This window comes from Leucoraja erinacea, chromosome 3 (genome assembly GCF_028641065.1).
Source record: "Leucoraja erinacea ecotype New England chromosome 3, Leri_hhj_1, whole genome shotgun sequence".
Taxonomy (NCBI): Eukaryota; Metazoa; Chordata; class Chondrichthyes; order Rajiformes; family Rajidae; genus Leucoraja; species Leucoraja erinaceus.
The window spans coordinates 69,133,582-69,155,435 of NC_073379.1; the positions used below are offsets into that span (position 1 = coordinate 69,133,582).

Sequence of the window (21,854 nt, forward strand, 5' to 3'; positions counted from 1 at the left end):
TGTGGTGTGCTCCTTCCGCCATTTTCGCTGGGCTTCTGTGTGTTATTCCTAATTCCCCTTCTCCATTTTGAATGATCATGTACCAGGATTTCCTAAAAGCTGGTGGAAATGTTGCACTTTCTAAGGAGACTTTGAGAAGACTTTGAGAATGTTTCTTCTGTCCATCTGGTTATCTATTGCCATGATGGAACCAGAGTGGATCTCAGCTCTATGGTTGTGCTGAATTAGATGGAGTGCCTATTTTTATATCTGTGATAGTGTCAGAGCAATATCACTGATATATGATCCATTATAAATGGTATTTCCTGATGATATGGTACCAAAATATACGAATTGCTTATAAAAATTGACGCCATTTACCTCAAGGACTTCCTTCTCAATTTGTGCACATTTACACATGCTCTTTTTGAAAGTGCAAAAAACCAAGAGAAAGGTATCTCTCATCATCAGCCATCACGTGACTTTGACACAGCATGTATATCTTCTTCTTGTGTACGGCGTGCACAGACAAAAGTTGTAGGAAAACTTGTTCTATTTGATCTTATTTGATTGTGCACGCCGGGTTGATTGCATTTGTCGAAACAGGGCAGATCGCGTGAAGGTTGCAATCTTCCACCACAGCATGTATATCAACAACTTGCTGCATGATGTGCCAGCTTCAATGTCCATGTGGTCCTGTAATGAACAAGGAAAGTTTCACCTAGTGGTCTTCTTTTGTATTTGTTACTTGCATGTTGGTGCTCCTGCCTCCACATTGTTTCACATCCTTTTTCAACGTGATACAATGGTCTGAGTATTTAGCAAGTTCTAGAAGGAATCGTGCATATAATCACATCGTCGCAGGGAGCAAGAAACAAAATGACACAAAATGCTAGAGTTATTCAGTGGGACAGGCAGTATCTCTGGATAGAAGGAATAGGTGACGTTTTGGGTAGGGACCCTTCTTCAAACTGAATCAGGAGAGAGGAAGATACAGAGATAAGGAAATACAAGGTATGAAAATGAGACAAAGGGTATGGAGATCAAGGAAAATGTAGAATAGATCCTTGTTATCTAGGAGAAGGTAACAACAAAGCAAACGGAGACAAAATGTAAACAAGGACATTCAGACTATTTGGAGAACTGGGAAGGGGGGAGGGATGGAGAGAGAGGGAAGGCAAAGGTTACTTGGTTGGAGAAGTCAATATTCATATTGCTGGGGTGTATGCTGCCCAAGTGAAATATGAGGTGTTGTTCCTACAATTTTGATGCATTGATGATGGCTTTTACCTTTTTCTCCACTAATCCCAGTGCATTAGCAACAACCTGCAAACCAATGGTCACAGCTTATTCTAAAAGCTCATCTTTATTTTCAATTCAGCATCACGTTGAGCTCATATGATTTCCTGAAAGCTTCCTCTAAAAGGATGATTTTCTCTTCCTGTGCTTAATTGATCAAGATGATCTATTGATTGCCACAAGCAATAATCCATACTCTGTGAGGTTTTACTTAAATCAAGTTTATTGTCATAGCATGAGATACAGATACAATGATGATCTTGCTTGCAGTAGCTTCACGGACACATAGATTCAGATAAAACAGGTTCCAGTGTTGGCATAGTAATACTGTCCATAACTTGCAGTTATAGGAATAGGAATACTTTGTCACATAGTCTTTGCTCGCATACACAACGTATACAAATAGCAGCCATCTACGATGCTGACAAAGTTACAAAACACGCCGGCTCCCCATTTTGTCCCCCCTCCCCAACAGTTACGCATGCCAGGTCCCCATTGTCCATTGAACCCCCCCCCATATTGTCCATTGTTCTTCCCCTCCCCCCTCACAGTGGTCCTCCACGCTCTCGTCGACCATCGACCGTGGGTCGACACGCGAGGCATCGCCACTGCCGCGAGGCTTCACCACCGCCAAGGCCCCATCGTCGCGAGGGTTCACCGCTGCCGTGATCTCACCGTCACTGCCGAGGCCCACCACTGTCGAAGCGAAGGAAATAGGCAAAGTTTCAGGCCGAAACCCTTCTTTAGACTGATGGGGGGTGGCGGGGAGAAGAAAGCAAAAAGGAGGAGGAGGAGCCCGACGGCTGAGGGATGGGAGGAGACAGCAGGAGGGCCGGAAAGTGCCCGGGGAGGGGGTGGTACGCGAGAGAAGGGAAGAATTGACAAGGGAGTTACGGAGGGAGCGATCTTTGCGGAAGGCAGACATAGGGGGAGATGAGAAGATGTGGCGAGTGGTGGGGTCACGGAGGTGGCGAAACGGACGGAGGATTACTTGTTGTATGTGACGGCTGGTGGGGTGAAAGGTGAGAACTAGGGGGATTCTGCCGTCGTTGTGAATGGGGGGAATGGGGAGAGAGAGCAGTGTTGCGGGGTATGGAAGAGACCCTGGTGTGAGCCTCATCTATGGTGGAGGAGGGGAACCCCTGTTCCTGAAGAATGAGGACATTTCAGATGCCCTGGTGTGGAACGCCTCATCCTGGGAGCAGATGCGGCGTAGACGGAGGAATTGGGAGTAGGGGATGGAGTCCTTACAGGAAGCAGGGTGGGAAGAAGTGTAGTCCAGATAGCCATGGGAGTCAGTGGTTTATAGTGGATGTCGGTCAGAAGTCTATCACCTGCGATGGAGATAGTGAGGTCAAGGAATGGTAGGGAAGTGTCGGAAATGGTCCAGGTGTACTTGAGTGCCGGATGGAAGTTAGTGGTGAAGTGGATGAAGTCAGTCAGTTGTGTGTGGGTGCAGGAGGTGGCCCCAAAGCAGTCATCGATGTAATGGAGGTAGAGGTCGGGGATGGGGCCCTGGTACGTATTGAACAAGGATTGTTCGACGTACCCGACAAAAAGGCAGGCGTAGCTGGGGCCCATGCGTGTGCCCATAGCTACGCCTTGTATTTGGAGGAAATGGGAGGAGTCAAACGTGAAGTTATTGAGGGTAAGGACCAGCTCCGCTAGGCGGAGGAGAGTGTCAGTGGCCGGGTATAGGTTGCTTCTCTGGTCGAGGAATAACCGGAGAGCTTTGAGACCATCCTGGTGGGGGATGGAGGTGTAGAGTGACTGGACGTCCATGGTGAAGATGAGGGGGTGAGGGCCTAGAGAATGGAATGCGCTGAGACGACGGAGAGTGTCTGAGGTGTCTTGAACATAGGTGGGGAGGGATTTAACTAAGGGGGATAGGATGGAACCACAAAGAAGTGGTTGAGACATGTAAGATGACTGCATTTAAAAGGCATTTAGAAACATACATCGATGGCAAAGATTTAGTGAGATCTGGGTCAAACCTGGCTAAATGTGATAAGCTTAGAACACTCTCGGAGAATGTTCATGCCCATCTAAGCTTATGTTGAGAATCACTCTCCTTTCAATCCCGCCATGAAGGCCACACCTTTTCCGGTGGGAGGGGTTATAAAACCCGGAAGTGTGGGTGTGGCTCAGTCTCTGCATGATGGGGGAGGGAGAGGTCACGACTCTGTCTGAGCTGTGAATCAAATGAACACAATGAATGTCTACTGAACTGTGAGTTTGGTGTTTTGTGTGGTTTTATGGTGGTTTCACCCTGTTTGAAATGGTATGAAACTGCATTTGAATATGGTGGCGTTGCACCCTGCATGAAATGGTATGAAGCTGCATTTGAATTTGGTGGCCTTGTACCTTGCTCGAAGTGGAATGAAACTGCACTTGAATTTAGCGGTCTTGCACCCTGCTTGAAGTGGTATGAAACGGCACTTGAATTTGGAGGCCTTGCACCCTGCTTGATATGGAATTTTAAGGAATAGCCATGAGTCAACTGCCAGCTCACCAGCCGTGAGTGAGCTGCCAGCACATCAGGCTTGAGGGACAGAGCTGCCACCCCAAGAACCCATACCAGCACTTAAGAAAGCCCCCCCACTGGCCACCAATATTGGATTTGGTGGAGAGGTGGAATATTGTGTTGGAATATTGGAATATTGTGTTGGGGGACCAGCCCTCCCATGTGAACATGGGACCCAACGGGTCCCACTTAGTCTAGTATATATTGATATATTATATATCTCTTGAGGGCCATATAAAACATATGTTTATTTACACAACGAATGCTGATGAGATATACGCCAGTGAGTTTTTATCAGTGCCTTCCAATGCATTAATTCTGGGAAGGCACAGTGCAACATCTGGTTAGTAGAGTTGCTACTTCACAGCTCCAGCCATCAAGATTTAACCCCTGGTGCTCTTTTTTCGTGAATTTGCATGTTTTGCCTGCGATCAAGTGGGGTTCCTCAGGCTGCTCTGGGCTTGTCCCACATCCCAAAGATGTGCGAAACTCCTGGAATTGTCCCGAGTGTGTAATTTGCCACTGTAAATTTTCCCTAGTGTAGGTCAGTGGTCAAATCTGAAAGAGTAGATGGACATGCAAGGAGAAATACTAGGATATCATAGGATTAATGAAATTAATTAATGATCTGCACCAATTCAATGGGTTGAAGGGTCTCTCTCTCTCTTTATTAATAAGCTCCACCAACATTGATTATGAAAACACAATTCATTTTCAATTATACTGTAGATCTCATTAAATCCATTGTTTGAAGATCCACTCCAGCAACAGAAATGTTTTAAATTGCCTCCCCCTATTTTGTGGACGCATTTGTTCTATGAAATATTAAATACTTCAAATATAATCCTATTGTTCGAGAAAGAAAATCCAAAGAAAAATGATGATTTGTGGCTTTATTCTATCAGCCTTTCAGCATTTATTTCAGGCTTTAATGAAATCCTGATAAATGGCATTCATTCATCCACAGGCTGGTTGTATAATTTGCATTTCTTGCTTCACTGTACTTGGCATTAATCTGTTTGGCATATTTTGCTTTCTCAGAAGCAAAATATATGATTTAAATTATCAATTTTACAGTCTATATTTCACACCTTCACATCCTCCACCTGAAAGTTTGAAATACATTTATGATAACAGGTGGCATTTTTACCCAAAGCTAATGGGGAAGTTCTAAGCATTTCAAGATCATCATTACTTTTATGTTGAGCGCAGAGAAGGAGTGGACAACACTGATCTGTGTCAGCAAAGTTGATCTGGTGAGCACTCAACAAAAGCTTTTCACTGCACCTCGGTACACGTGACAATAAACTAAACTGAACTGATTAACTAAACTGAACAAAGATGCAGCCACCAACTTTTTAAATGTTGCATTGGTGCATCACAACTAACTAATTTTGATCTTTCTTACCTGCAGTAAGATGAAAGATTACAGCTAAAATCAATGTAGGCCTTGTATTAACATGCATCGTTAATTGCAGCGATAACCTATGCATTTGCTGACCTTTACTTGGTCCCAGATAAATAATCTCTTGATTTTAAAATGCTGATTTTCATCTTCAAATCCTTCCATAATCTTCCTCCATACCATCCCCATAATCTCCTCCAAGTATAAATACCTCTCCGATGTCAAACACTAACCCTAATCCCGAGGTCATCCCCACATTTAATAGCTCCACCATTGTTGACCATGACTTCAGCTTCCAAAGTTCTCAGTTTCAGAATTCTCTTCCTGTATCCCTCCCTCTCTAGTCTTGTTTCCTTCTGTAAGATATTCTTTGACCAAGTTTCATCAAGCTTTAACAATCCAGGACAAGGGGTCACAGTTGAAGGATAAGGAGGAAATCTTTTAGGACCGAGATGAGAAAAACATTTTTCACACATAGAGTGGTGAATCTCTGGAATTCTCTGCCACAGAAGGTAGTTGAGGCCAGTTCATTGGCTATATTTAAGAGGGAGTTAGATGTGGCCCTTGTGGCTAAAGGGATCAGGGGGTATGGAGAGAAGGCAGGTACAGGATACTGAGTTGGATGATCAGCCATGATCATATTGAATGGCGGTGCAGGCTGGAAGGGCCGAATGGCCTACTCCTGCACCTCATTTCTAAGTTTCTATGTTTAATATCTTCTTACATGGATCAGCTTCAAACTCGATTGATATTGCTCCTGCTGTGTACCTTGGCAGATTTTACTACATTAAAACATTCTAATAATAAGGATTGTTGCTGTTGAATACATTTAGAACTGAATTGTGCACAGCACATAGGGGCTCCATTTCCTTCTGCTATCCTCACCTCAAATCCACAAGCTATCTCTAATGTGAATCACATCAGTTCAGAAAGATAAAGTAAGTTTTGAGTCAGAACAGTCCTTTGAAGTGGATTTGTTCAACTAGCAATGGAACAACTTTGATCAGATAACAGGATTCAGGCTGCTGTTGCACGTAGGAAGAAGCCCAATAGCAACATATGTTCTGAACAGTGGAAGGATATTTGACAGATTTCAATGGGAAACCCTTAATAGAAATACTCAATTACATGGACTGACATTTGGTGCTTTTCCCAAGGAACATCACTTCATTCCTGACATTAATTGCCTTGCTTCAATCTTTATCGAAGATACCAGACAAGGTTGTCCCACTCATCATTATTATTTGTCATGGTAACCAAGTCTTTGGTAGTCAGGAGTCAGAAGCATCAAGTGCTTGCTTGAATGAATGCACAGATGGTGACATTTCCCATCCTGTGCTTTTAGAATCTATTAGCCAATCTCTTCTGTGTCTTCAAAGAAATAAGCACCTTTATCTGGTGGTTATAAGGACCACATAACATTTTTACAGGGCTCCAAAAGGACAAAGTCTTCATGCAAAATTGTTCCATAAAATGTATTTATCTTGTAATCAATGTCAGTGACCAGGTTTGGAATGCAAATCTCTCACAACCAGGAACTGCATCAGTAGTTAATTGAGGCCACGTTAATGGTCAAAGTCACCAAAGATGGCAAAGTCAAACAGAGCATGGTTCGCAGACATGAAGTGCTGGATCTCAGCATAGAGGACAATCTGGTGGTTTAAATTGCATTTATTTATTTGCAAGAGGCTTAACAGGTAAGGCAGATAATCTCAGCGTGTTGGATGTCTCAGGAAACTGGGATATTACAGTCAAAGTGAAACACGGCCAAGAAAATGAGGTGTGGTAGCTGAATGTTCCAGGATATAGATGTTACAGACACAGCAGAGATTCAGGTAAGAAAGGAGGGGTAGGGGAGTATTACCCTTTGGTATTAGTGAGAGATTTCAACTTCCCCGAGTTGAACAGTTAAATAGTTCAAAGTTAAGAATAACTAGACTAAGTGGGACCCGTTGGGTCCCATTCTCACACGGGAGGCCTAGTCCCCCAATGCAATATTCCACCTCTCCACCAATTCCAATATTGGTGGCCAGTGGGGGGGGGGGGAAGGGGCTTACTGGAGAGCTAGTATGGGTATTGTGGGCTGATGGGACTGGTTTCCAGAGGGCTAGAATGGACATTGTGGGTTGACTTGATTCTTGGGCTGGCAGCTCAGTCACTCTGGCCTGATAGGCTGGCAGCTCAGTCACTCAGGCCTGGTGGGCTGGCAGATCAGTCACTCAGGGCTGGTGGGCTGGCAGTTCACTCACGGCTATTCCTTGAAATACCATTTCAAGCAGAGTGCAGGCCACCAAATTCAAATGCAATTTCATACCATTTCAAGCAGAGTGCAGGCCACCAAATTCAAATGTAATTTCATACCATTTCAAGCAGAGTGCAGGCCACCAAATTCAAATGCAATTTCATACCATTTCAAGCAGAGTGCAGGCCATCAAATTCAAATGCAATTTCATACCATTTGGGCTTTATACTCCTGGCCCCCCGGAAGAGTTGTTACCTTCATCATGATGATTGACAGGTGAGAGGACCAATCAGCTGATCTCAAGATATTTAAACATTCATAACCTTTTAATTTTTCATCGATTGGAAAGATCCTCGGGGTTGCCTCAGCGGAGGAAGACTGTAAGATGGCCATAAATCATAGCGATATATGGTAGCATTTTTTTAAATATCCATATACAGTGCAGACAGAAAGTGGTCAAGTTTATACTTTTAGTTATATACAGATGTGTTCATTGTTTGTCTTCCCTTGTGGGGCCCTGTATGTAATGATTAAGGAAACCTTTTAGGAAACATATAATAAATTTAATCCTGTACAAGTCCTTTGACTGTTTCCAAAAAGGTTTCCTTAATCAATACATACAGGGCCCCACAGAGAAGGCATAATATTGAACGTCCTCCAAGGAATGGAGGAGGGCAAGTTACTGAAGTATCGATGGGAGAGCACTTAGTGACCATAATTCTATTAGTTTTAAACTAGTTATGGCAAAGAATAGGACTGGACCACAAGTTAAGGCCACACTCTCAACTCACTGCTACCATTGGGCAATAGCTTTCAGGAAGCTGAGAAGCATGACCTCGTGGTTCAAGAACAGCGTCTTCCCATCAGGCTCTTAAACCACACAACACAACCCTAACCACAACCTTATCTCAGCAACTATCTACTAGTCTGCTTTGAGTGCACTATGGTCTTTGGTTTGCACTATTATCTGGTGACCTAGTGTTATTGATAATTTACTGTTTTATTGATTATTGTATATTTATTTGTTGTGTTACATTAGTGTGCCTGTAAAGTGGCCGCAAGTAAGAATTTCAATGTTCCTTCCCGGTGCATAAACCCTCTTCACTCTATGAAACACTTTGAGGTGGATACATCCCTAGGGCCTGACCAAATGCATTTTCGGACATTGTGGGAAGCGAGGGAAGAAATTGCAAGTAGAGATATTTGTATATCTTTAATTCAGGTGAAGTTCCGGTACACTGGAGGGTGGACAAGGACACGGACAACACAAGGGAGGGGAGCAAGGACAACACAGGGAACTACTGGCCAGTGAGCCTGACATCAGTGGGGGGGGGGGGGGGGGGGGGGGGGGGGCAGGGGGGGGCAGCATTCTTTTCTAAGCAGGGACTGATTGGAAATAGTCAGCATGGCTTTGTACATGGAACATTGTGTCTTATGAATTTGGGAGAATTTTTTGAAGAGGTCACCAAAAGGATTTAGAGGGCAGGTCAGTGGATGTTGTCTCTATGGACTTTAGAAACATAGGCATAGAAACATAGAAATAGGTGCAGGAGTAGGTCATTCGGCCCATCGAGCCAGCACCACCATTCAATATGGTTATGGCTGATCATCCAAAATCAGTACCCCATTTCTGCTTTCCCCCCCATATCTCTTGGTTCCGATACTTTGGTATGGCCTTTGACAAGAGTCCACATATGTAAACTTAGATATCCTTCCTCACTGTTAGCTACATCACCGATTTCAGTGTCCTCTGAAGATTTACCAACAATGCTAACTACATTGTCTTCCAAACAGTTAATGTAGATATCAGGCAACAGTGGACTCAGCACAGACCCAGGCTGCACTCCACTGGTCACAGAGCTCCTATCAATTAAACAACCTATCATATGGTAAACTAATCTGGAAGGTTAGATTACTTGTAATCCAATGTGAACCAGCCAATTGGTTGCAAAATTAGCTGGGAGGAAGGAGGCTTGTAGGGGTTTGCTTTTTCTGATTGGAGTCCTGTGACCAATGGTGTGTCGCAGGGGTCAGTGCTGGGTTCATTGGTGTTTGGAGTCTGCATGAACTATTTGGGAGACAATGCAGTTAACATTGTTAGTAAATATGCAGATTACACTAAAAGTGGTGGTATGGTGGACAGTGAGTGCTTCATTGGAAAGGCTATTCAGTACAAAAGTTGGGACATCATAATATAATAGTACTAGTTGTTGGTGAGACCACAGTTGGTGTATTGTGTTGAGTTTTGGTCACCCGGATATAGGAAGGATGCTGTTAAGTTGAGAAAGGTTCAAAACACATTCACCATGATGTTACATGGACTTGCTGGTTTGAAATATAGAGAGAGGATGGATAGACTGGGAATTTTCTCTTTGGAAGATAGGATGCTGCAGGGTGATCACACCCTGCAGAATCACAAGGGATAAAGTGAATGCTACCGTGTGTTCCCCAAGAATGGGGTACTGAAACTAAAGGGCATAGGCTTGTGGTGAAGGGAGAGATTTAACATAGTCCTCAGAAGCAAACCTTTCATATCAGGAATGAGCTGCCATGGGAAGCTATGGAAGTGGATATAAATATGACTTTTTAAAGACACAAGACTAAGTAGGACCCATTGGAACCCATGTTCACACGGGAGGGCTGTTCCCCCAATGCAATATTCCACCTCTCCACCAATTCCAATATTGGTGGCCAGTGAGGGAGGGCTTTCTGGAGCGCTAGTATGAGTGTTGTGGGTCGAGGGGACTGGTTTCCAGAAGGCTAGTATGGACATTTTGGGCCGAATGGATTCTTGGGCTGGCAGCTCAGTCACTCAGGCCTGGTAGGCTGGCAGCTCAGTCACTCAGGCCTGGTGGGCTGGCAGTTCAGCCACTCAGGGCTAGTGGGCTGGCAGCTCAGTCACTCAGGGCTGGTGGGCTGGGGCTGGTGGGCTGGCAGCTCAGTCATTCAGGGCCCGTGGACTCAGAGCTCAGACACTCAGGGCTGGTGGGCTGGCAGATCAGTTACTCAGGGCTGGTGGGCTGGCACTCAGGGCTGGTGGGCTGGCAGCTCAGTCACTCAGGGCTGGTGGGCTGGTAGATCAGTCACTCAGGGTTGTTGGGCTGGCAGTTCACTCACGGCTATTCCTTGAAATTCCATTTCAGGCAGAGTGCAGGCCAGCACATTCAATTTCATAGGAATTCAAGCAGAGTGCAGGCCACCACATTCAATTTCATAGGATTTCAAGCAGATTGCAGGCCACCAATTAAATTTTATAGCATTTCAAGCAGAGTGCAGGTAACCAAATTGCCAAACAACTCATTGCATTGTCATTAAGGGCTAACAAATCATTTATTGCAAGTACATTGCAGACTCACAGTTCAGTAGATTCACAGCTTAGAATCACAGTTGTGGACTCTCCCTCGCAGTTTTATAGTCCTGCTCCCCTCCCCCTCCCCCCAGAAGGGGCGTTACCTTCATCATGGTGATTGACAGGCGAGAGGACCAATCAGCTGATCTCATGATTTTTTAAACACACAAAACTTTTTTATTTTTAATCGATCGGAAATATCCTTGGGGCTGCCTCAGCAGAGGAGGACTGTGAGTAAGATGGCCAAAAATCATAGCGATATACGGTAGCGTTTTTTCTAAAATCAATATACAGCGCAGACAGGAAGTGGTCAAGATGAGACTTTTAGTTATATAGATTTGGACAGATAAATGGGTAGAAAGTGAATATTAGGATTTAGGTCAATTGCAATCAGATGGGATTAGCCCTGAATGCCAACTTGTTTGGCATGGACAAAGTGGGCTGAAGATTCTGTTTCTGTACTGTATTACTATATGACTATGACTATGTAATCCACCCAGTGATCTCAACATGTTGAGTACACAGGAACACTGCAAATAGTACATTTATGCTGTTATGTTACACTTATTTAAGTCAGAAAGGAAAAGTCACTGCATCATTGTCGTGATCGATGAAGGACCTTATGTTCATCTGAATAAGAGGAATGATTTTTTTTTCATTATTATAGACATGTTTATGACTTACTTTTACAATTACAGTGTAGATTCTCAATGTAAATGTTGAAGCAGTTCATCATCTGTGATATGCTACATTTATTTCATAAACAAAAGAGTTTGACAGCGTATTTGAAAGTTATGCCATCTGTTAGCTGTGTGGTTTCTTTGCTCTGCAACTACTTTGGAATATAACAGCACGTTCACTGTTTGCACTGTGTCTATAAAAAACCTTCAGAGAATTCAACATTCATGCTGTCTGAAACTGTCTTGTAGATTTGGGGCCAACCCAAATGGAAAATGACAGAATTGGACCATGTCAAGAGAATAGACACAACTGTAAATTAGTTTGAAGAGGAGATTAATTAATCTTTTGTCTCATGTGCTGATAGGGCAGTGCAGTGGAACACATATATTGTTCCCTGCTTTTGAAATTTAATTCCATTGATTTTGGATGTGAATGTGGGAGGTATAATTAGTAAGTCTGTGGGTGACATGATAATTGGTGGTGATGTGGATAATGTCTGAAAAGCTGCTGCAAGATATGGATCAAATGGAAATTTGGGCTGAGAATTGTCAGATGGAATTTAACCCTGACAAGTGTGAGCTGATGCACTTTGTGAAATAAAATAAGGGTAGAACATGTACAGCAAATGGTAGGGCACTAGGAACGTCGATGAACAGAAAGACCTTTGGGTCCAAGTCAATAGTTCCCTAAAGAAGCATCACAGGATGCTGATGAATGTATATGGAACGATTGGCTTCATAAATTTGATATAAGGGTTGGGATGTCATATTGCAAATTTACAAAGCACTGATTTGGCCACACTTGGAGCATTGTGTGCAGTTTTGATTGCCACAGAACAGGAAGGATATGATTACATTGGAGACAGTGCGAAGGGGATTGACCAGGATGTTGCCTGAATTGCAGGACTTTACTTGTGGAAAGATAATGGATAGGATCGGCTTGTTTTCCATGGAGCAATGTAGGCTGGGGTAGGTGAGTGACCTGATAGACCTATATAAGATTAAGAGAGACATAGATGAGGCAAGTTAGTTCATTTTTTTGTTTACTATGGTAGGGTATCAACATGAGAGTATAGGTTTTAGATGAGAGGAAGGATTTTTAAAGGGCATGTGTGAAAAACGTTTTTTTATACAAAGAATGGTTGGTATATAGAATACGCTACCAGGGGAGGGGATGGAAACAGATGGAATTATCATGTTTAAGAAGTATTCAGTTAGGCACTTTTGTCGCATGTGCTGGGGCATTGAAGGATGCAATTCTATTGCAGGTAAATGAGGGGATTAGAGCAGATGGGGCATTGAAGGATGCAATTCTATTGCAGGTAAATGAGGGGATTAGAGCAGATGGACAAAAAAAGCCAAAGGGTCCATTTCTGTGCTGTACAATTTTGTGACTGCAACTTCAATAAAACTAATTTTCAAATCAAAAGTACAGATATACTCATCATTACCTGTTTTGTCTATGTGACCTAGAGTTAATTAATATGCTTTCACAGTTGCACATTTTTCTGGAAATGCCTATCAGAATTACAGCATAATTATTTCTGAATCTGTTTCAAAAAATGAAATTGGTGCTGCCACATCATTATGAACTATATGTGCGGTCAAAGCTACCTGCACTATTCATTGTTAGGGGAAAGAGAGTCCAGAAATCCTGGGCTAGTGTTATGACTTAAAGACAACCAGCATCTTAGGAATGAAGGCCAGAGGAAAGTTTCTGAAGAAACAAACCGATCAACAATCAGCCAAATTCTTGATGTGTAGGAAGGAACAGTGGATGCTGGTTTACATCAAAGATAGACACAAAATGCTGGTGTAACTCAGTGGCTTATGCAGCATCTCTGAAGAAAACAAATAGGTGACATTTCGGGTCGAGACCCTTCTTCAGACTTTTTTTTGATGCTGCTTTAGAAGCTCAAAGCTTGATATTAGAGAAGAAAGGAGATTACTTTTCCTTGTTGTCATTACATTATTTTGTGTGCGGAAAGCCATTTGAACAACTGCTGTTGGAAGATATTTATAAGGAGGTTAATGCCAGAATTGTGACTTTCTGGATATTGTTGCAACATAGAGGACAAGCGTTAAGATTATAAGTTTTGTCAAGGTATGAATAGTAACTCTATTTATGTCTCCACAGCCCTGCCATTGACAATGCTGCCCATCTTTTCTCATGCTTTTTTGTCTTCTTCTGCATTTCTTGCAGGAAACATCCAGTCCCAATGTATGGCAGGGAATCCTAAATGTAGCTGGTTTCAGCCGCTATCCTTGTCTCATTAAAAGCTAATTCATTTTAAATGCCAAAACATGTAATTATATGCTTTCAGAAAAGGAGGCTCAACTTTCACTTAGGCATTGCACCACGTACTTTGGAAGCTAAATGGATGAGAAGACATAATTTGGTGAGTGTGTACGAGTTAGCATGAAGTGATTAAGAAATCAGAGGAACCAAACTCTTCACAAACTATCTCCCTACCGAATTAGTTCAGTTTGATTTGATTTTGACTTTACAAAGACACAATACCTCAATTTCTACTGTAGGCTCAATTTCTACTGTAGGCACATGTACCACCAAAATATCCCTTTTCTCCCAAATGTTACAAATGTCTTGCTTTCAGCTAATTTTAGTAAAGAATCAATCGGGTTATTAATACGTATTTAGCAACATTTCTACATAGGAAAACATAAGGAAACAGTTGCTTTCTGCTGGTCAATACCCTGAAAGAGGGTTTTGGTGATGCACTGGGTATTCAGGAAATAGAGGGTTCTGGATAGTGCAAGAAGATGGACTTAAAGCCAAAGATCTTAGTTAAGCACAATTTTGTTGAATGATGGGGCAGATGTTGGGGCTAAATGTCCTGCTTCTGTTCCTATATGCTATATTATATTATCAGCTCCTTGGTCCAATGAACTATGCCAGAGTTAGTGCCAACATCAGGCATCACAGGCAAGCATGCCTGAGTACCTCAACCCGAATTTTGGGTTTGCTGGTTTTCAGATCCTTCAAAACCTTGATTTATTTGCTTGTCGCCTTTTCTTATGTCTATTTCTTCTAATTTATGCCAGCGGGATAATTTTGTGCAACTACCTTAAGGTGCTTGCTAATAGAATAGATTGAATCGCTAGGAACTAATAGGATAATCCTCAATTGACAGAAGGTAGACACAAAATGCTGGAGAAACTCAGCGGGTGAGAGCATCTATGGAAAGAAGGCATTGGTGACATTTCGGGTTGAGACCCTTCTTCAGAAGTAGCTCCAGTCCTCAATCAACAGAGCTACTTGGAGAAATCACACTGTTGAAAATCACGGGAGAACAACTAATGAGCTAACAGACATAGTGCTGGAAGAACTCGACAGGTCAGGCAGCATCTGCAGAGGGAGAATGGACAGATAATGTTTTAGATTGGGACCCTGAGACAGAACTGAATTTCAGTAGTCTAGCTCAATTGCTCCTTTAATACATATATTACATATATGTATTAAAGGATATATTACAAATATTACATACATTACATATATATATTACATACATTACATATATTACATATATTACATGTCTAGCCCAAGCAAAAATTGCTCTTTTACTTATTATTTTTCAGGATATGCTATTAACAGAGCCATTTACTTGGGACATGAGATCACAGACACATCTTCAAGTGAATTGAGCCTGTGGTATAAAGGATAAGCACAAGGGTGCACGCAGCCAGTCACCTCTTGCAAATCTCAGTACTGCTCAACAATATGGACAGTTATATCAAACACATTTGCCAATAAGGGAGATTAGATGTGGGTTTGTAAATTTCACAGGTATTTCTTCTGAGAGCAAACCCTGAAAGTGGATCCTCATTAAAATACGCAAAGGATATTAATTGTTGGGCAGGTTGTACTTCCAAGAGGGAAAGAAAAATGCAAAGGGAAAATAAAAGAGTTGTGTAGGAAGGAACTGCAGCTACTGGTATTTACCAAAGTATGACACAAAGTGCTGGAGTAACTCAACGGGTCAGGCAGCATCTCTGAAGAAAAAAGATGGGTGACGTTTCAGCACGGGTTCCTTCCACATACTGAAAGCCTGAATTCTCACACTGTGTCAGATTTAACTCTGATTTAAAACCTCTATTGCCTTGTGGCCATATCGAGACATGAAAAAGGCTCCTGGAGTAAACCTCAAGAAAATCCGGAGTCGGAACCCCTAAGGCAGTTCGCCGTTGACTACAACCTCGCTCTGGCAGCTCCTGCAATGGCGCTGGTGCCAAACTGTAACGGCCCTGCTGTTCCTTTGGATCGATCAGCGATGTGGAGAGGGGGAACGTGCTGCATGGGCAACAGCCTGTCCTCCGTATGACAACGCCCAGGCTTGCATCTGACCACACATCACCTGCAAACTAGGATGCATCACCCATGGGCAGTCATGACCGAGGCGGGGCCTACTAGACCAACCAGAAAAAAAGTAATATGTGAGAAATTATGAAATTGGTTGGAATGTGTGTCAAAGTGTAGAGATGGGGTTAGTTAATGAGAGATCCTTTCTGGAAAGACAAATGAAGTATCGCATGTATAATACTCTTTCAAAGATGCAGTTCTGCATAAGAAATGTCTTGGCTTTCAAACCTGTGTTATTTACGAAGATTGTTAGTATTCAAATTTATTCCGATAAGGGTAGTTTATATTCAATGGAGGATTTTTTCTTTTGGCTAATATAAATACATTTCCCAACTGAGATCCATGTCCAAATATTAGAAAATAGGGTAAAAACTTCACAAACTTTCTATCTTTTGAAAGAAACTAAAGCAAAAATATGATGCTTTTCAGATTTGTGTTTCCATCACCTAAAAATCTGATAAGATGAGAATTCATTCCATTTACTATGATATTTTAAATTAGTTCAAAGCTCTTTTGTCCTTGTATTAACATGCATCGTTAATTGCAGCGATAACCTATGCATTTGCATAACCTATGCTATGCAAGGGGTCACAGTTGAAGGATAAGGGGGAAGTCTTTTAGGGCCGAGATGAGAAAAACATTTTTCACACATAGAGTGGTGAATCTCTGGAATTCTCTGCCACAGAAGGTAGTTGAGGCCAGTTCATTGGCTATATTTAAGAGGGAGTTAGATGTGGCCCTTGTGGCTAAAGGGATCAGGGGGTATGGAGAGAAGGCAGGTACAGGATACTGAGTTGGATGATCAGCCATGATCATATTGAATGGCGGTGCAGGCTCGAAGGGCCGAATGGCCTACTCCTGCACCTCATTTCTATGTTTAATATCTTCTTACATGGATCAGCTTCAAACTCGATTGATATTGCTCCTGCTGTGTACCTTGGCAGATTTTACTACATTAAAACATTCTAATAATAAGGATTGTTGCTGTTGAATACATTTAGAACTGAATTGTGCACAGCACATAGGGGCTCCATTTCCTTCTGCTATCCTCACCTCAAATCCACAAGCTATCTCTAATGTGAATCACATCAGTTCAGAAAGATAAAGTAAGTTTTGAGTCGGAACAGTCCTTTGAAGTGGATTTGTTCAACTAGCAATGGAACAACTTTGAACAGATAACAGGCTTCAGGCTGCTGTTGCACGTATGAAGAAGCTAAGCGTAAATGTTGTGATTCTATTGACCATATGCAACAGCTGACCACATCCTTTTTGTGCTTTATTGCTGCGCTATTTTTGCATGTATGCATGATAAATGGGTGATCTGTTATAGATCTTTAGGATTTTTTAAATACAATTTAAAGAATGAAACGCAGCAATTCGACATTGAGTGTTTTGTATCTTGCCATCTGCTTTGGTCTCTGTCAGTATATGTCTCATGTGCCATGTTTAAATGCTCCCCTTGAAGCTGAAGCAATAGGTAACTTGCTGCAGACCAAAGAACCTCATGATAGTGAGACATACGTGCCAATTGCATGGGGCAAGGTCACCAACTAAGCCAATGCATTTTTCACCTTCTACGAAGCTAACCACAGAATCATTTATTCTACAATGATGGCTTGGAGCTGAAATGATTGTGTCTTTTTTACCACTACAATTATCTTCTTTTTCAGAAAATCAGAGGAAATACTCTGCAGATGCTGGGAATCTGAAATGAAAGAATGGTGGAATTGCTTAGAAATCAGCAACTGCAGAGAAAGAAACAAAGTTAACAATTGAGGATAATAGAAACTATAGATGCTGGAATATTGTTACACAAATGTAAGTAAAACACAATGTGCTGGAAGGACTCAGCAGGTCAGGCAGCACCTGGAGAGAGGATGGACAATCGAGGCAGGATACTCCTTCAGTCTAAAGAAGAAGTCCAAATCTAAAACATCACCATCTCCCTACTGAATTAGTTCATTTTGATTTTATTTTGACTCTACAAAGAGGACACAACACCTCAATTTCTATTGTTGGGACATAGAATTATACAACACTGAAATACCCTTTTTGTCCCAAGTGTTACAAATTTCTTTCTTTCAGCGAATTTTAGTAAATAATCAATCAGGTTATTAATCCGTATTTAGCCACATTTCTACTTCGGACTCTCCAGACGTTGCCTGAACTGCTGAGTTTCTCCAGCACTTTGTGTTTTACTTACATTTGAGGTCAATGATTTTTCATCAAAATATCCTCCATTTTGCTAAGTGGAGCTGTCACTCCTCAATTCCAATGGCACCCTGATTTCCATTTTGTTGAGGTTTTTGATTTTACATTTCAACAAATGCTGCTTTCACATCTAGGGATGGCACATCACGTCTGGAATTCACCTCTTTGGGCCTGAGGTCGTAATCTATGTTGTTCCGGCAGAAACCAAACTGTCCAGCAATCGGCAGGCTTAGTTGAGCATGTTGCTTGAATATATGTAAATAACACCTTCCATCACTTTAATTGTTAATTGAGTGTAGGCGGACACTTCACAAATCGTGACTGGGACCCATAGTTTTTAATGTATTTGTTGCATTCTTCCAATCACCTTAATATTTCACCTTGATCACTACATCACCTTAAAAGTTTAATAATATCACTTATATGCTTTGGTTTGTGACGGTAATGCCAGGGTGGAGTCCGGGCAACTCCACAAGATTGCTGTGCAACAGCCAATTACATCACGCAAACTGTTAGATGGCTGAAGATGGCTACAAATACTTCCGTTTTCTATTTTACATGCATGTGCAGGGTTTATGATATGATTTAGCATGAAATGTTTGTGAACCCTCCTCCACCTGTATATTGTTTTATTTTTGACCACCATTTATGTCTGAATGTCACAGGAATGGAATTCTTTGATCTGAGTCATTGATTGTGGTAGAGTGTAACTATGTCCACAGCTTGCTGTTTCTTCCATTTAGCATTCACTAGACTAAGTGGAACCCGTTGGGTCCCAGTCACATGGGAGGCCTGGTCCCCCAACGCAACCCATTCCCCAACGCAATATTCCACCACTCACACTTTCCCCCAATGCAAATCGTTCTCCAACATAATATTCTGCCACACACCCATAGCCCCTAACAGCGCAGGCGCGGCTCATTTCTCCTCATCCCCGAGCACTCTCTCCCCATCCTCTACATGTGTGGGAGGGGAGGGGGGGAGGGAAGTGGGGTGTGGACAGACGGACAGACAGACAGACAGACAGACAGACAGACAGACAGACAGACAGACAGACAGACAGACAGACAGACGTTGCACTGTTGTTGTTGCAACTCATTTTTACTTGCTTTTAGACAAGCTTTCTGCATTCCTCATTGAGCCAGACTTGGTTTCCTTCCTAAATGTTTCCATGCTCATAACCAACATATCCAATACAATCTCAGTTCAGATCTACATTAAACAAGGCTGTGTCATTGACATTCGCTTGAACTTAATTGAGACTAATCTACAAAACTAATAGGAAACTCTACAACCCAAATCACCTCCATCGAGATCCAAGGCCAGAGCTGCAGACCACAGCTAATTAATTAAAGTCACCAGTGACCACTGAAGTTTGAGACAGCATAGACCTTATCCTCAATATCCACAAAATAATAGCCCTCTATTAATTTGCCCCAAATGTACAAAACTGATGCACGTTCACTGGAAAGATAAGTGAATTCACGTTAATATCCTCCTCCAGGCCAACAACCATCCATTGGGATCCAAGTGACATTCAATGAGCTGCCTAAGAACAAGCGTTCTGTGGGACACCATGTTTTGGTCCTCGAGCACAATATGGTATTGCACAAAACAGATGCACTGCCACTTTAAATTACCCTGTTGGTTGTTGAGGGTTTTTTTGGCCATTACTATACTGCATACTGGAGCTTTTTTCACCACAATAATGGGTTTATATTTGTATGTAAAACATTCCATGTTAAATATTAATCTGATCATCTACCCTTGAATCAGTTCTTCATATTCAGTAATATTTAGAAGGGTTCCAAAATGTCAATCAGTATTACAAGCTAGCTAATGCTAAACCTTTCGTTTTACCGAACATAGAAAATTTGATTAATGTTAAACTTTGTTTTTCTGATCAAAAACAAAGTATAAATAATGTATTTTAATAATTTCCTATTCCAGATCCCATTCGTTGTCTGCCTTGTGAAATCATTGTATTACAAATGTCACTTTCTATACTTTGTTCTCAGAATGTAGGCAACTGTCTGAAGACTGATGTCATTGGCACATTTCTGTCAGCTGAATGTCATTGAGTCAACACCAGCATGGACAGGAACAGCAAACAACAGCGTCTCATTATTTAACCCAGCTGGTTTTAGTTTAGCGAAGGCTCCTGCATATACAACTTAATTAGTTATCAATCATTACGTGGCAATTTGTTGTACCTATGTAATGTCTGCATAACTGTGGAAAACATACATTTGTCATAATTATAACAAAGGTGTAGTTGACAGCAAAACAAATATCATTTTAAGTGACAACAGATTAAAATTGTGAGCAAAGGATGCCTTGTTGCCATTTAGTATCATGATGGCAGAATTATTCTGATGCAACAATTACCCCCCGTGAATTCATGTTACATATTACAATCCTGACATTTTAGTGACATTCACACACTTTTACTTTTGAATCCTGTTGCTTTTATTCATTCCATTTAATTAAAAAAATATTGTGTAAATTCATTTAGTTTCCATTCTCACAAATGTTCTGTTACATCATATTTTGCTGAAGGTTGTGCAGCACTAAAAACATGTTTTGTACATTTTTCAGGCATTAAATCTTCTAAAGCTCTTAACCTTTCTGCCTGGCATTTATTCCAGTGACACATGCAGAGTTTTGCAAGCTGCCTGGAGACCTATTCTATTCCAGTTCCAAAACTCCTGCATCCTTGTGTGTTCTATGGCCTATTAATATTTAAAGTGTTGCTATACTATCTTATTATGTTGGATTAGTACCATCAGAGAGTGGAGTTATGCTCCACATGACCACTTGATTATTGCTGGATCAGAAAAATCTAATGTCAGTTTCCTCTTTCTGCATAAACCAGTATTTTTCTCCACTTCATATATTCATCTAGTTTTGCTTTTATTGTACAATATTGCATACTGAGAAATCTCTCCAGATCTATTTCTCATGATTACAGCAACAATTTGAAATTGATGACACTTCTTTACTGAGTTTCTAAAAGAGGAAATTGTCTGACCTCTCTGTAAAATGACTTACTGCACACACAAGCCTTTTACTGTAACTGTTTATTTAAGTAACTCTTTAACACTATGCTGTAGCTGTCCGTGGTCATCACTGGAGCTAGAGAGCGAGCTAGAGGTGGGGACACTACAATTATACTGGAGACAATGGGGAGTGGTTAGTAATACGGGAGGTCACTATGGTTAAAGGAACATGCACTGATCTACATCCTTCCTCTTGGAAACAAAAGCGTGGCAGGTACTATACAGAGTGACCACGGCTCATACGCTACGAACACCAACCGCACCGGCAACAGTACAACACTATGCGAGTTCCCCGTAGCGGACAGGCGGCCTGACCAGCCGGCCAGAGCGGGTGCGTAAACCGCCCTCCTCCTCATCGTCGGGAACAGAAGGGACAGCAGCCGGGGGATGGGCAGGAGAGGCGGGCGGAGGAGAATGCGGGGCTGCGGGTGGAGAAATAGGCTTGGCAGGCGAGGTAGGTTTTGCGGGCGATGCTGGCTTGACAGGCGAGGAGCTGTCACCCTATACAAACTGTTCATCATGTTCTTCTTCTTGCTTTTGAGTCATCAGAAGTCCGCAGCAGGGTGATGCCATCGGGTTCGACATCTGTAGGTGCCCACCCTAAAAAGGATGCATGCTCCGGGTTGGTGCCAAGCTGCGGCACTGCTGCTGTCTCTGTTTGTTGTTGTTCACCTGACTGAGGTCAGTTGACAGGGCTCACCTTGGTGAGGGCGACAACATGAGTCACT

General features: G+C 42.1%; 1 long non-coding RNA gene across 1 annotated transcript in view; it reads left to right on the forward strand.

Moving 5' to 3' along the window:
• LOC129695689 (uncharacterized) overlaps positions 1–20,686 on the forward strand; it is a 31,751-nt gene extending 11,065 nt beyond the window's left edge. The window contains exons 2-3 of the long non-coding RNA XR_008723211.1: positions 13,803–13,877; positions 20,086–20,686. This is a non-coding gene — a long non-coding RNA (uncharacterized LOC129695689). The remainder of the gene's footprint in view (positions 1–13,802; positions 13,878–20,085) is intronic.
• Positions 20,687–21,854: the final 1,168 nt, after the last annotated feature.